Here is a 14,934-nt window from a genome sequence, read left to right on the forward strand (position 1 = left end):
ATTTTAATGTACCATCAGACTATTCAGAAAGCTTCAGAAATTCTGCATTTATTTGTTTATATGATACATCAACAGGCTATTGACCCACACAGGAATGGCTGGTAGTAGCATGGTGACTTACTCTTAGAGAGGGACTTACTCTTAGTAGAGAGGGAGTCTTTGATGAAGATATCTATACTTCATTGAAAGTATTTTGTGCTAAGTAATAAAAAAGTTCTATTACCTTGTATACTTTTTTTCAATCGTTTATTTATAAGGCTCACTTGTTGAATTAAAGACTCCACGGAGCGCAAGTCTTTAAAATAGTATAACTACTATTCCATTGAAATCAGAAATTTAATTTTCGACGAATTTTCTTCCTAGGACGATAACTCGAAATTCCCTCTAAAACGCAAACAGGGCTCTTCGTTGATTCGCTTGTGGTTCCTCATCGTTTGAAGATCGGCATCTCCACATCTTCATAATTTCCGAATCCGTTAGTAACCGGCTGTCGGAACCGCTTTGCCTCATTATCTTCTCTTTCTTCCACTTCATTTCCTTTTTTCCACATTGCTTTCGTTCTCAAGACCTTCTCTTCTGATCGGCTCCAAGTGTTCCGTAGCTGCGTTATCCATTGGTTCCACAATGTTATCTTCCACCAACTGTTCAATGATCTTATCCGCGCATTCTGAGTTACGATCAACTAGAACAACTCCAGACTCAACCCCAGCATATGAACTCGGATGGAATTGGTTTTTAGGCTGATCTTTCCTACGATTTCCGGAGCGTCATTGTGGGCAAGAATCCTTCCGATGACCCGCAGCCCGGCAAAGAAAACACATCCTGAAGACCGTCGTAATATATTCGTCCTTAAACATTCCACTTTCCCATATCGTCCGAGTGCCATTGATAAGATTCTATCACTTGTCTCTGACGGTAAATCGAAGACACGAATGTATCCACCGAACATCGACCCCTCACTGAGTGTCATATTGGGGTAGGATTTATCTAAAACTGACAAAGTGACTATGGTAAATCTTTTTCCACACTAACGTGTTTATCCAGCGTTGTGTGTTCGAGTAGTTTCTCTATCGATCAAAAGAAGTTGCATGTCTTAAGATGAACGTGAGTCAATATTTATTCGACTAATTACGACATGTGTGCCATAAGCATTAATGCAAAAAATATGATTATAAATTAATTTGCCATTCCGCTGAATACCAGATTCACGGCGGCTTCTACGTTTCCGTTGCACACGATCAGCGCCTGTAGATTTGTCTCGGTATCGGTCAGTCCCATCTCTCATTTGATCCAGCTCGGCCCTGTATTGGCTGAGGCTCGCTCAACGTTGAATGTTGCGACTGTGCCTGGCACCAACGTCGTTGTCTGCAATCCCGAAACCCCTGCCAGCCCCAGTTAAAGGTGTCGAAGAAGTATCCATCGGTTCCGGATCGTTTGAATTGGCGCTCGATTGGCGTCGATGTGTTAATTACGTCCGACAGGGCATTCAGAACATGGATGACGTTATGCGTTTGACGCCGGGCGCTGCTGGATGTGGAGGGTTGATTAGCCTGATCGGTGGTGCTACCCTCGCGATTATCGGCGTCTCTCTGAGAAATGTTTGACAGAGAATTGTATGATGAAGAACCCGCAATAGCCAGCGCCGAAGCCAGCTGGTCGGCAGTAATGCGACGCGCGGAACGTGCCCTGTGATGTAGTGGGAATGTATATCATCACTCGAAGAAGAATCCGAAAGAGCGTCGTCCAGAGCGCTTTCAATAGTGGGAGAGAATGTTGTAGATTTCGATATCATTTTCGAGTTGAGCAGCTGGACAATTGAGCGCGATGCTTCTATTAGAATATAATGCTTTTCAGCTACGACGAATTGTCTCTGGTTGTTGCATAGATGACAACAGAATGGGATCCGAGAATGGAGAGCGCCCACAGATCTTTCCGAATGGCAGGATTTGCATCCAAGGCATTCTTCATAAATTCTGGATGTCGAACTTTTGAAAGTTGACGAATCGTTCGCCACAATCCCAATGTTTCTTGGACATCAGCTTCCGTAAAACTGAATTTCTTGTGGAATTGGATTCCGATTTCCTTTGAATGAGATGAATCATAGAGCCACTTTTCACTCCTTTGTCTTTCAGAACATCTTCTCCTCAGCAAATCCCGCAATAAATTAAATCTATAGGGGTAAATAACAAACATGGTTTTATAAAGTTATTGATAATATCAAGTAAATTAATTTACCGAAATCTCCGCCAGCAAAATCACTGATTGCCTTGTTGGCCTCTTCGCGTAGTTGACCCGTTTTGTTGTCCAAATCAAAATTATCCACCTTGATTTTTTTATACGATTTGAACGCAAATGGATACAAGATAAACAAACGGCATTTTTCTATGATAACGTTTGTGCAATTTACTAAACGATTTATAGAAAACTCAGTTTGTGAATAGTCTGCCTATTTTCAGCAGTTCCACGGAGCAAAATTAGAAATGACTTGTCAAATATGTTGCAAGAAAACAAAACAAAAACCGTCTGTCACAACTGTCAATCGCGCATCGCATCGGTTATACACGAAAACCCAAAACTACCAAAAAGTCGGTCCATTATGGGCCGTGTCTACACGGTTGTTTGTGAAAACCGCAAAAACGGCAAAAACCCACACGAAAAAAAATAATTGCAGTCAAACCTTAAAACTTGCCATACACGCAGTTTGGTTCACCTATTTATGGGTACTTGTTCTACAGTTAGAAAAAGTACCTAATTTTAGTACTTTTTTCTCTTGCATCTCCTTCCTCTTCCCTTTGTTGTCATAAATGAAGACAAAACCACTCAACAAGGGCATTAAAGTGTGGGAACCCAACGTTGAGTAATCTCATGTTTACAAAGTTGAGTGCAATTTACACTTTTGGTTAGTTTCTATTTAAAATTAAATATTTGCGTAATATTAAGTAGATTTCACTTAATTCCAAGAAAAAATTACTTAATTTTGGGTTCCCACACTGAACCCCCGATTTGAATGAAAAGTACCTAATATTAGGTACTTTTTTCTAACCGTGTACGCACATATTAGGGTCTCGCCGACATTTCTCACCAACACGAACGCAGGTTCGTGGTTGCAAACAATCCCATTTGATTTTGCCGTGATAGCTGCTCGTGGTTGCAAACAAACCGAGTAAAAGTGTGAGTGAAACGTGCGTGTACGTACACGATCGCTGAAAGCCTAATGGGTAAATTTCATTTTACCTATATTTTTGGTAAAATTTACCTAAAAAATCAGTAATATTTACTGATATTCTAAACAAACCGTCTTTACCCATATTTGAGTGATCGCATTTACCCACATTTGGTTGAAAAAATAAACATAAACAAATGCCACCGTGTCGTTGTTGAACAAGTTCATAAATTTCCCCCTATAGTTTTCATTCTTTCACCGTGATAGCAGTTGCAAACAAAAATACCATTTGTAAAATTGGTGAAATAAGGTAACTATATTGTTGTTATTTGTTATATTTCGCTAATATTAGCCTTGTACCTGCCCTTCATGCGTTAAATCTTCTAAATAGTAATCTACTTGTTTACAGTTCTGACCACCAGTAGCAGCAAGTTTGCAATCGGCCTCGTGGGACAGCAGATAGCCTGAAAAAATTCCCGAATCATCGGTTGTCGCTCCAGAATCGTTAATTCCTGCCAATTCCTGAGAAAATCGGGTACAACTATGTAGTACGTTGTGGTATTGGATATTGGTCTGATCTGAAGGTCATTTCATAATCGCAAATAGGAAAATCTTTATACGGCATCGCTCCCGCCGCGATAACCATTGCTTTTCGTCTTCATAGTGTGAGCCACTACAGCTAATTCCGGATTCCGTGCACAAACGACAGTTTCGGGACACGATCAGCGGATTCCAGACTTGTCGTGCAGGCTTCCAGAGCTTATGGAAAGCTGGTCGAATTTCAAAGTTAATCAGGAAAGACTAATACATATTGCTAAAACGGATTGCTTCCGAGTCGTTGAATACAAACGGTAAGTAAGATTATGTTACTGTTTAAAAGAAAGTGCTCAACCCTGTTTGTTTTATTTTCTGCAGCATGCACATCCAGGCCTGAGAAGACAGTCGGAGGATGCCTGACTTGCGATGGATCCAATATTTCCTGCTGATGAACCTCGTACTAGAATGCTTCTTCTACAAGTCATTTGACTTGCTGCTTCTGTTATATCTTTCATCGTTTAATCCGGATTATTATCGATATTCCGTTGTGATAAGGGGGTTGGAGAAAATTTTAAGACCTGATTCGCACTTCAACAATTGTAATTCCATGGAAAACGGAACCTGAAACTTGGCCGAAAAAAAGCATTCAATGCTACTATTCCGGAAATGCTTTATATGAACAATTATCGTAATAAATATAATTTATTATTCTTTTAATAAGTATTATCAATTTCATCTTTTCAACAGTTGGTTGACAAGGTGGTGCAAACATGTACAGAACCATGGTTAGAGTGCTCCTGAAAATCTCCAAAAGCAGCGGACCAACGGACCAACAGGAACAGGGGCATGGAAGCTCACCAAATCATCAGCGACCACTACAGGTAACTATTGGTAAATGATGTCCGCATATAAGGCACCGTGCGTCTTTTCCCTCGAAACATTTTTTTTAATGCATTCGTGTTTTAACAGGCCACCCGCATCACCGCGTTTACCACCATATACTAATTACAGAAATCTGTTCTGGTACATGCTGTTATCAGGAATCAAAACTTTAGGGTGCAATTAGGATATCTTGCTAGCAGAGAAACCTCGGGAGGAACAGCACTTTCATCGCATGGAATCGACCTTATTTGATTGATCGATAGGGTCAATCTCGTAGTCCCCGGGAGAGGCAGACACCGCGGCGAGACCGTAGATTATTTTGAAAAAGCAATTAATTTTTAGGTGGTATTCAAATAAATTTCAACTATAATTTTTTCTATAAAACTTAAATTAACTTATTTATTTATTTTATAAGAAAAACATTTGCAATGTCTCAAAAATAAAGACGAGAAGATCACCCAAATATGGGTAAAATTTACCAATAAATCGCCACTTTCTCAACTACCATATGGGTAACATTGGTTTACTCATATTTAGGTAATGGTCAATTCACTCAAATCTAGGTATGTGCACTTTTTGGCGATTTTAGGTACTCTTCACCCATATTTGGGTGGACTGAACTAAGTGTGTAAAGCAAAAAACAAAGACAGACAGAAAAATCTGCTATCTTCACGAGAACAAGTATCAGCCTCACTATGACTTTACCATTGCAGAAGCCGAAATAAATAGTTAATTGATTAATCGGTAAGTATTATTATTATTATAGCTTTATTTAAGAGGTTTTCAGCCGGAGACTGGTTCACCTCTTATAAATACATAAGGGAGGCACAATACGCCTCCTGGATATATTACAATTATTATATATAATACAATTTATACAAAAGTAATACAGCGTTCTTTCAGGTAGCACAGTTTCTTAAATATCGTTGAATAGATTTGCGTCCTTCAGGAAACATAGTGTGGTGGTCTCACTGGTGGTATCGTTCTTCAGGGCGTCTCTTATGGAGCCAATGTTGTAGAGCTTTCGCAAGTAGTCAAATATTGGACATTCGCATATAAAATGTTCAACAGAGTTGTGAATACCGCAGTTTTCGCATGTTCTCTTGAATTCGCCATCCCCAGACATGTTATGCGATAATCTCGTATGGCCGGTGCGGAGTCTTGATAGAATTTTCTGCTCCCTAGATATGGGCGTGTCAACCCATTTGCAGGTTTCTCCTTTGATTTTTCGTATGAATGGCTGTCTTTTATTGTACCAAGCCTGTGACCACGCCAGACGTACGGTATGGGTAATCCATTTTTTAGCATCAGTTCCCGGAACTTCGTTTGTTAAGACATTTCTGTTTGATCTTCCTACAGATGCAAGTTGGTCAGCGTGTTCGTTGCCCGAGATATTACAGTGTCCCGGTATCCAGACGAAGGTGATGTTATTGTTGGAGTCGAGTATCGATTGGGTCGCTTGGATCCATGGGTGGCGAGATGATGACGAATTGAGTGCAAGTATTACGCTGGCAGAATCAGTGAATATTACAATTGGATCTTCGGAATGTTCGGATGCTGCTAGGAACAATGCAGCGGCCTCTGCCGAGAATACTGAGCATATGCTATTGAGACGGTGTGATATGTTGAGGTTTGAGCCTGATACCCCGCATAAACACAAACTATTCTTGAACTCCATATCTTAACATTTCAAACGATTTACAACTGCTCCTAAACAATTTGATATAACATTTGTCTTAACTGTAAGCCCACATTTTCACGAATGGTTTTGACCATTTGGAAGATGGTTATCGGACAAATAACCATATGTGGAAGGGGTTGTTAAGTTAGGTCACCATAAAAAAATGAACATTTTCGCGAACAAAATTTTAAACGGAATCCATATTATAAGGTTGGATTATAATCCATTTCTGTCACGTGAAACATTATATCGCAAAGTTCAGTTATAATTGGAACGTACAAAACGAAAAAGAGAATAACTGCAACCTATATTGTTGTGATTTATTTTTTTTTTCCTGTTTAATTCCTTTCGTAATAAAACACAAAACAAAAACAAACCAGTTTCTTTAAAGAATAATTTTTATTCAATCTGAGATTCTATCAGCATTGTAAAGCTTGTAAATTCATGCATGCTCAACATACAGAAATGCAGGATGAAGGCAATTGTGGCGTGAGTGCCAAAACCATGGCTGGCTGCATCTCCAATGATACCGCTCGTTGCATTTTTCACATAGCTATTTACTCCCGAGATGTAAGGGGCATCGAGAAGCTTCGTGAAAATTCTAAACGAACAGCACTAGATTTGGGTGCGGAAAAATAAATTTGATGTCAATACAACTTTTCTTCGATTTTGTCTTTGTTATATACCTACCATTTTGATGAAGGACAACTTGTTTGAGTCCCGGGAAAGAAGAAAAAATAACACTCCGGTTGTTTCGTTTCGAGGTTCGTAACTGCGAACTCTCGTTCATTGTAAAACACTGCGAAAGAAAGATTTCTTAAAATTCATAAAATTTCAATTGATATCAAAGGATTGTAAATTGATATCATGGAAGAATTATAAGAGACGTACCTGATAGATTCGTGTGCAGAGCTATTATGGTTGCAACCGAGGTTGTAACGCTAGGCTTTTTTTTTCTCATTTTCACTAATAACACTGAGGAAGCAGAAATCAAAACTGGCAAATGACAAGTGAAAAAGTACAGAATAAATATCAGTACGCACACATGTGCCGCATAACTTTATCATTTAATATAGTTTGAAGTTAGAATCATAAAATCTTGTAGTGTATTTGTGACATTTTCCATGACCAGGATCATAAGTAACAATGTTTGAAATATATATCGTGAAGTTATTTTGTGTGATATCTTTCATGAATACTTGTATAATGTGCGTATATCTAAAACATGCAAACGTAGATTGTAAAGCACAGGTAAGCAACCACATATGTTAAATTGACATAATGATATAATGTAGCCTCACTGTTGTCTATAGTGCAATATTGAAAACTATTTGAAGTGCAGCCATATCCGAAAGTTAACATAAAAAGTTAATATGTGACTTAAGTTGAATTTAATGTTTGGAATATATTCCACACGGTTTTTCAGTATGCGGGACGCCAATGCCAACTAAGTCATGAAGTTTAGAACCATCTGAATAACGTTGAGTGTGGTTTTGGTATTTCGTTGCAAGAAGACGCGCAAAAGAAGATCGGAGTACTGTAGTGTTTTCACCTGCTTTGAAATTGTTCTTGATTGAGAGGTCTAATTTAGGCTGAGGAGAACGCCAACTTCTTGCTCCTGCCCAATGAATCTCGGCTACTGGGGGGAGTGATGTATTGGCTACCGTTCTTAGAAGTCTGTTAGCCTCTCTGAGGATATAGACTTCTGTATGGCATTTTCGAGTTTTCTCGAGGAAACTTACGGCTTTTCTTCCAATTGATGTTACTAGTACGTAATAGAAGGGCATGGCACCCGCTTCAACACATGCTGCTTCTGCTGGAGTTGAGGGTAGAAGTCCAGATGCGATTCTTATGGCCTTGTTATATACAGGGGCAAGTTTAACACTAATATTGTCAGAAGACTTACACGTTAGTTCGGAACCGTATAAGAGTTTGCTCTCGATTATTGCCCGGGAAACTTTTAAGAGCGTATTGCGGTTGTTTGTAGAATGTTTTCCGGAAAGGACTTTTAACAAATTCAGCCTTGTACGGCACTCCTGTCTCACGTCATCGCAGTGAGGGTTAAAAGAAAGTTGGCGATCTGCTCGTACCCCGAGGATTCGTAGTGATTTTTTGAAAGGTATGGGAATACCGTGAACCGTAACGGCTTTTTTTGGAGGACGGTGATTATTGGAACATATATGAGACCTGGCGCTTTTTTCGGCAGATAATTTAAAGCCGACTGAATCTGCCCACTTCTTAACAGCATTAACTGCTGCCTGTAGTTTTCGTCTAATTGCCACCGGATGCTTTCCAACAGCTATGAGCACAATATCATCCGCGTAAACGAATATATAAATATCTTTCGGCAGGGATCGGAATACTCCGTTCATTGCAACAAAATCGGTAAGTAACCAAAATGAGTTCTTAGGCTCAATGTCCACGTAGCGTATTTTCAACGCAGCGTGCACACAGCGTTAAAATAACGCAGGTGTGCATCGGCGCGGTGACGCTGCGTTAACGCTTTTTTTTCGATGCACACCTGCGTCTTTTTAACTGCGTGTATAGACATCTTAGCCATAGAATGTGACCCTTCCATAATTTTGGAACACTACACAGAAAGAAAAATCATTAATAAAATTAAAAAAACCATTGGTAATTTTAAAAAGTTGCGTTGGTTCTTTTTCGTAGAGAGTTGCATAGGTTCAAAATAAAAGTACGTCAACTTTTGCAACAACCATGGTTCAAAAGTGACATGTCGCTCTAAAATTAAAAGTTTGAACATTCAAAACTAAATTGTCGAACTGTCATTCAGAAAAGACTCGTACCCTTTATCCCTCCATTTTAAAAGCAAATAAACAAATCGCAATGATAAACTTATACTTTTTATTGCATTATTTTTGGATTTTTTCTACACCGAAGATGCAAGCAGCAGCACCTCTAGCAGCACGGTGGCCTTTTTTCTAGTTCAGCCCAGGATCCAGCCGGTGGCCATGGTGATGGTGTGCATCGTAGCAATCTGTTGGCATTGCAGAATAATCATCCTGTCGGTTAGCTATAAAAAAGAAAGGAAATTCATTCTAGCTATCATTTTTTCTGGATTTTTCATTGAACAACTTTTAATTGAATTAGCTAGTATTCATTACTGCTTAATTCCTTGAAATCCATTCTTATGAAAAGACTTACCTATATTCAGCGACATTCGTTCAATTTAGCCAAAACAATTGGCTCAAGGATGCTGGAAACAACTACGAACGAAGTAGACCAACTGCATTTGCTGCTGATGCTCGTTCCTAAAGCGCATCGTCAAGAGGGCAATATGAGCACATCCAAAACATCCTACGGAGCTTCATTTGAACGTCGGATGATCACTCTATTTCCATCTTCGCTTGTTTCGATAAAACTAAAATCCACCGAAGGTTTCGTATGCTGTACTGACAAAGGAAAACCCTTTCCTCCAGAGGACCAGCGCATCGTCAAGAGGCCAATTTGGGCACATCCAAAACATCCTACGGAGTTTGTTAATCGACACTGGACTTTCCGCATAGACCATATATTTATCGATCGTATCCAGTCCCACTTCAAATGCGTAACGTTTCACCTGCGGGTTGTTCATGGCGGCCCTCGGTCCTTTGCAGCTCGTCTGCGCCAATCTGGGACAGGAAAAAGGTTGATCTTTTATGCCATCTACGCCGACCAACAAGCGATTTATTCGTTCCTGTTGTACGTACTGCTCCCAGAAACGGTTCAAGAACACTTGTTCACAGGGACGATCGGCCTAGTGACCAATTTGCAATATAGCGGCTTCCACTTTTTTCGCGGGTAGCAACGGTTGAACGCACTCGCGATCGCGATGAGATTTCTTTTATCACAATCGAAGCAAATCGAAGGATGCGAAATCATAACAAAACCGCAGAGAAAAAAAATGCTGTTCCGTCCGAACTATGGGAATGTGCTAAAGACCAAAAACCAAAATAACTAAATCAAAAATAAATAATATTTAAATGAAAAATTAATAATTTTAATTAATGAACCATTATTGATAAAATTAAATCCAAAACTTTTAGATTTGTTGGTCAAGGTAGAATTAATGTCAAGCCGTGACCAATCCTGACTTTGCCAGTGAAGCAAATCGTAACAGTTCAAAATAAATATGTCACGCAAATGCTTTACATGTGTAATTTGAACGAACTGAAATATTTTAAAATAGCATTTCCGTTTGCTGATTTTTTCATATATATTTGTTTATTTATGTTTATTAATGCCTTATTTTGTCGAATTTTTCATAAGCTCATTGAAACAAAATGCTTAATACTTCAGATTATTCCCAGCATATGTTGCTACTAAAAATATTAAGAATAAAAAAAAAAGGTTCTTGCCACTTATTATACCAATGTCCCTGCGATGTCAAAAGAAGTAAGTGTTTGGTGCACCGATTTGACAGTTCTACAATTGTTGTATTGAAAAGAAGAACTTTTAAATTTACAATCTGGATCGGAGAGAATGACTTTCAGAACAAGTAGATCACTGTCACTGTAAAATATTTTACTTTTATTTTAAAGAAAAAAATGCACTTTTTAAACACAAAGTGCATTCTATTTGATGAAACAACGTTTGTTTTTTCTGTGTAGCGAACCTAGTGGTGGAAGTCAAGCTTTACTAAACAACGCGCATTAGACAGAGTAGCATCGCATGCTTTGCTGTCTCTTTCATTCGCCCTCACGCAGCGAAATTTGGTATGATTAAACTAAAGGTAAATATTATTGATTTCAATAATCGCTTTATTGTTGAATCAAAAGAATTTGATTGTTGTTCCTACAATAATCTCTGATTGAAAAAACAATATTATTTTAATTTCAACAATATTTCTTTTTGTTCTAAACGTGCTTGAATATCAATCAGTGTGTGTTTTTTTATGTGTAACAAAAAGTCAAGCCCACGATTTAAAATTTAGTTCTCTCGTTAGTTTCACAGTGGATTACCCAAGTAACACCAAGCATTACAATATTGCACATATATCAATCATAAACCGGCATTCTAAATGCTAATTGCATTAAATCAGTTTTAACGATGTGATGTTGCATTTATTTATCAGCTGTCAGACAACGATATTCTAAATCAGCATTACGAATGCAGCGATGCATTACTTATGCTTTATTTCAACATGTGGAAGTAATGAACCACTAATTCGGTCTTATAAGTGCCCTTTTCCACTTTAAGTCAGCTTTTAGGGCTGTATTTTTTACAAGTATATATAGCTTCATGGTTACTTGGGTATATTAATTAATTTAAAAAAACGACGGGAGTAGAGACGTGGAAACAATCTAGTGCTGATGCGGCAAGGAGGCATTTCGTTTAACACCAAAGACACGTATGTATGGATAGTAAAAATCAATTGAAATCGTTTGAAAATATATTGTTTCTTCGCAGAACTACAGTACGTTACCCATCATGAAGAAAACCAATAGAGTTAGCCGGAAAGATCATGTTCCATGCCGGTTGGAACTGCGGTAAATTGAAAACCGGTGCAGTTTTGTGCAATTCTCTTATTATAAACATGCATAGTACCGAGCATAGTACGATGAAATAAAGTACCCATGTGAATTTTCCATTATCTTGTTTTTATCTATTCACATTGAAAATGAAAAAGAAAATAAAAACACATTCTCAAATGGAATGCATTATTATTTCAACAATATTGTATTGTTGAATTGATCTGTATATATCATTGAAACAATAATGCACGAATGATTATATCAACAATAATATTGTTGATTCTACAATAATGTAGATCAAAACATGAAACGCTTTGATTGTAAAAACAACAATATTATGGATTGAATCAAACGATAAATATTATTAGCCCTGAGTTAACAATATTTATTGTTGAATTTGATCCAGATTATTGTTGTTTCTACAATATATTTTTCTGCGTGCTGGATATACGGCAGTGTCGTTCGTAGATTGTTGATACACAAAGAGCCTATATGGATCATCCTTATTTTAAACATGCGCATGATAATAATAAACAACAGTGTTGTTATTTCAATAGCTTATTTGTTTATTGCAACAACATAGGAAAATAGTAATTTTAAATTCTTTTTCATAGATAAAATCACTGCAACATTGATTTCAGTGTATACACGGAGCGAAAAATCAAGCCAAACTTTGAGTTCAATATACACAGAAAAAAATTCCATGGTAACAATTACTATTTTGTAGACTACGCCATGTTTTTAAAACAACCACAAATTTTCAGTTAAATTAACCATGCATTCGGACAAATTCACCACTGATTCAGTTCATGTAACAACATTCCACCAGGACCACAGTTGATTTTTACTGCGCGCATGGTAAAATCAAACGGGTTTGTTGTCTGCTGAAAATCGTCGGTGCGTATTCTTAAATTAACCCTCGGAATGGTAGTTTCGACCGCAACATTTTTTTGCGTGTACGCACTGTTGAGAATATCGCAGAAAAAAATTACCCAAAATTGGGTAGTTTCCCCTTTCTTTGTATGATTGTTGTCAAAACTAGAGCAAGATGCAAACACCTCATCGGGGTTGCTCAGCCCAATAACCCAATTTTGAGTAAATTCAATATTCTCAATTTTGAGTTGATCAAGGTCCGCTTTGGATAAATTAAACTTAGCTTTGGGTAAATTGGTCATGGTCATGAATAAACGCCCGTCATTTATGACCAACGCGATAGTGTTGATTTATGCCGACGACGTAAACATTTTTATGCCAGCCCAAGTAACCATTAAGCCGTTAAAATCGACATTTTTTCGGTTCTATAGTCGCATTAAAAACCTGCTAACAGTGCTAATAAGACTTAAATTATGCATCAGTGCTGCTCAAAAGCCGCTTTTGGCGAATTATTTGGCCGATATAGTGCTTGCCCCCCTCAATTTTTCCACGCCCATGCCAAAATGTCAAAATTTTTAGACGAGTTGGAACGGAACGAAAAAAAAATGAAATGGAAAATATTTATTTACATTTTAATGTGTTTTTTCTCTTTTCTTCCCTTTGGTGATTCAATGATTTTTTTGCCAATTAAATTTAACTCTGGACTTGAACTTGAACTGGTGTTTGTTGCTTTTGATTTAGGTTGGTCGCATAGTTTACCATCTGATCCACCACGGATCTGTTTGGATGTATTGTTGGGAAGGGATAAAAAGCAGAAGGATGTCATCTGCCTCTGTATCGAGGGCGAGAAGCATTGAAAATGATACAATCTGCAGTTATTTATAGACTGAATTTTTTTACATTCAAGAAACCCATCTGAAAAGTATCTTTCAGGTGAATATTAATAAATACCTAGCTGCCGTAGAATAAATTCACTGATCATGAAATATTAATCTGGCAGACTGGCATTCTTCATGCAATGTGATGCAGATATTATTATCATTATCATACACGACAGATTGACAAAATAATATTTCCAATGTATGAGGTGAACCGGTCAAGGGCCGAAAACCTCATTAATAAAGATAATATATATATATTTAGAATGCGAGTAAAAGAGACAGGTTATAAAATTCTAGGTGCTATTGTTATTGATTCTACCCAAACGTCACAGATAGTAGCTCTAAATTGGTAATAATAATTCCCTTATTCGGCTTGAATCCACAGGGCTTATATCGGAGCGTTGTATACCGATATACGGCTTCTTTTACAGCTTGAAGTTTATATACTGCTAATTAGCACTTGAAAATTATATATAAAGCTTTTAGGCACTGAAATGTTGTTATATGGTTTAAATAAGGCTTATTAAAGTGCTTAATGGTTACCTGGGAGTAAAAGTCCTTGATGACTGTGTCTTGCTGCAAAAAGATCTTTGCAATTTTGAAAGATTTGTTAGTGGGAATGGACTTAGCGTCAATGCAAGCAAATGCTCGGTCATTACCTACACCAGAAGAGTTCGGCCGATATAATTTACCTACAGTTTAGGTCATGCAATCCTGCAACAAGTAGATAGTGTTCGAGATTTGGGCGTAACAACCCAAGTAACCACCAAGCATTAATTATTGCATGTAATTAATCACAGATCAGCATATTGCCTGATTTTCTCAAAATTGCACGCGGCGAATCCTTCATGAAAGGTACCGCAGCGCTTTCTGCACCCCGTTTAGTTGATTTTTAAGGGTGAATAGCATTGCGGTGTATCGTTTGGTGCGGCCGTACCTTTCGACAGTCATTCGCCGCGTGAAGTTTTGTGCAAGTACCTTGGCAAGTACCCATTTGGGAACATTACAAACGCCGCGCAGTGTATCATATCCAAAAAAATCTGACAATATTAAATGCTAATTGCATTAGATCAGTTTTAAAGATGTAAAGATGCATTTATTAATTAACTGTCAAGCAACGATACACTAGTTCAGCATCACAAATGCAGCGATGCATTACTTATATTTTATTTCAACATGTTAAAGTAATGAAGCACTATTTCGGTCGTAAAAGGGCCTTTTTCCACTTTAACTCAACTTTAATGGCTTTATTGTTTGCAAGCATGTATAGCTCCATGGTTACTTGGAAATGGATCAGTCACTGACATTTAACGAACACATCTCGGAACACATAAACATACTCATAAAGGATACATTGCAACTTTTTGCTCTCACCCGACGGTTTGGACGTGAGCTTACTGATCCACATGCAATTCTCACAATTTATATTAGCCTCGTAAGGGC

General features: G+C 37.9%; 3 long non-coding RNA genes and 1 pseudogene across 4 annotated transcripts; 1 reads left to right on the forward strand and 3 right to left on the reverse strand.

Moving 5' to 3' along the window:
• Positions 1-1,091: 1,091 nt before the first annotated feature.
• LOC134225967 (ubiquitin-like protein 7) lies at positions 1,092-2,378 on the reverse strand (annotated as a pseudogene).
• Positions 2,379-3,379: 1,001 nt separating this feature from the next.
• LOC134221245 (uncharacterized) lies at positions 3,380-4,915 on the forward strand. 2 transcript variants are annotated; one of them, XR_009982283.1, is made up of 5 exons: positions 3,380-3,473; positions 3,555-4,014; positions 4,079-4,388; positions 4,448-4,581; positions 4,670-4,915. It is a non-coding gene; the product is annotated as an uncharacterized LOC134221245 (long non-coding RNA). The 2 variants fall into 2 exon arrangements; XR_009982284.1 differs by having other exon boundaries at positions 3,573-4,014.
• A 1,762-nt stretch (positions 4,916-6,677) lies between these two features.
• Positions 6,678-7,297, reverse strand: LOC134226801 (uncharacterized). The gene is made up of 3 exons (XR_009983560.1): positions 7,155-7,297; positions 6,954-7,062; positions 6,678-6,878 (listed from the first exon to the last, which is right to left on the reverse strand). It is a non-coding gene; the product is annotated as an uncharacterized LOC134226801 (long non-coding RNA).
• A 1,817-nt stretch (positions 7,298-9,114) lies between these two features.
• LOC134223249 (uncharacterized) lies at positions 9,115-10,163 on the reverse strand. The gene is made up of 2 exons (XR_009982494.1): positions 9,429-10,163; positions 9,115-9,297 (listed from the first exon to the last, which is right to left on the reverse strand). It is a non-coding gene; the product is annotated as an uncharacterized LOC134223249 (long non-coding RNA).
• Positions 10,164-14,934: the final 4,771 nt, after the last annotated feature.

The sequence above is a fragment of the Armigeres subalbatus genome, chromosome 3 (assembly GCF_024139115.2).
Source record: "Armigeres subalbatus isolate Guangzhou_Male chromosome 3, GZ_Asu_2, whole genome shotgun sequence".
NCBI lineage: Eukaryota > Metazoa > Arthropoda > Insecta > Diptera > Culicidae > Armigeres > Armigeres subalbatus.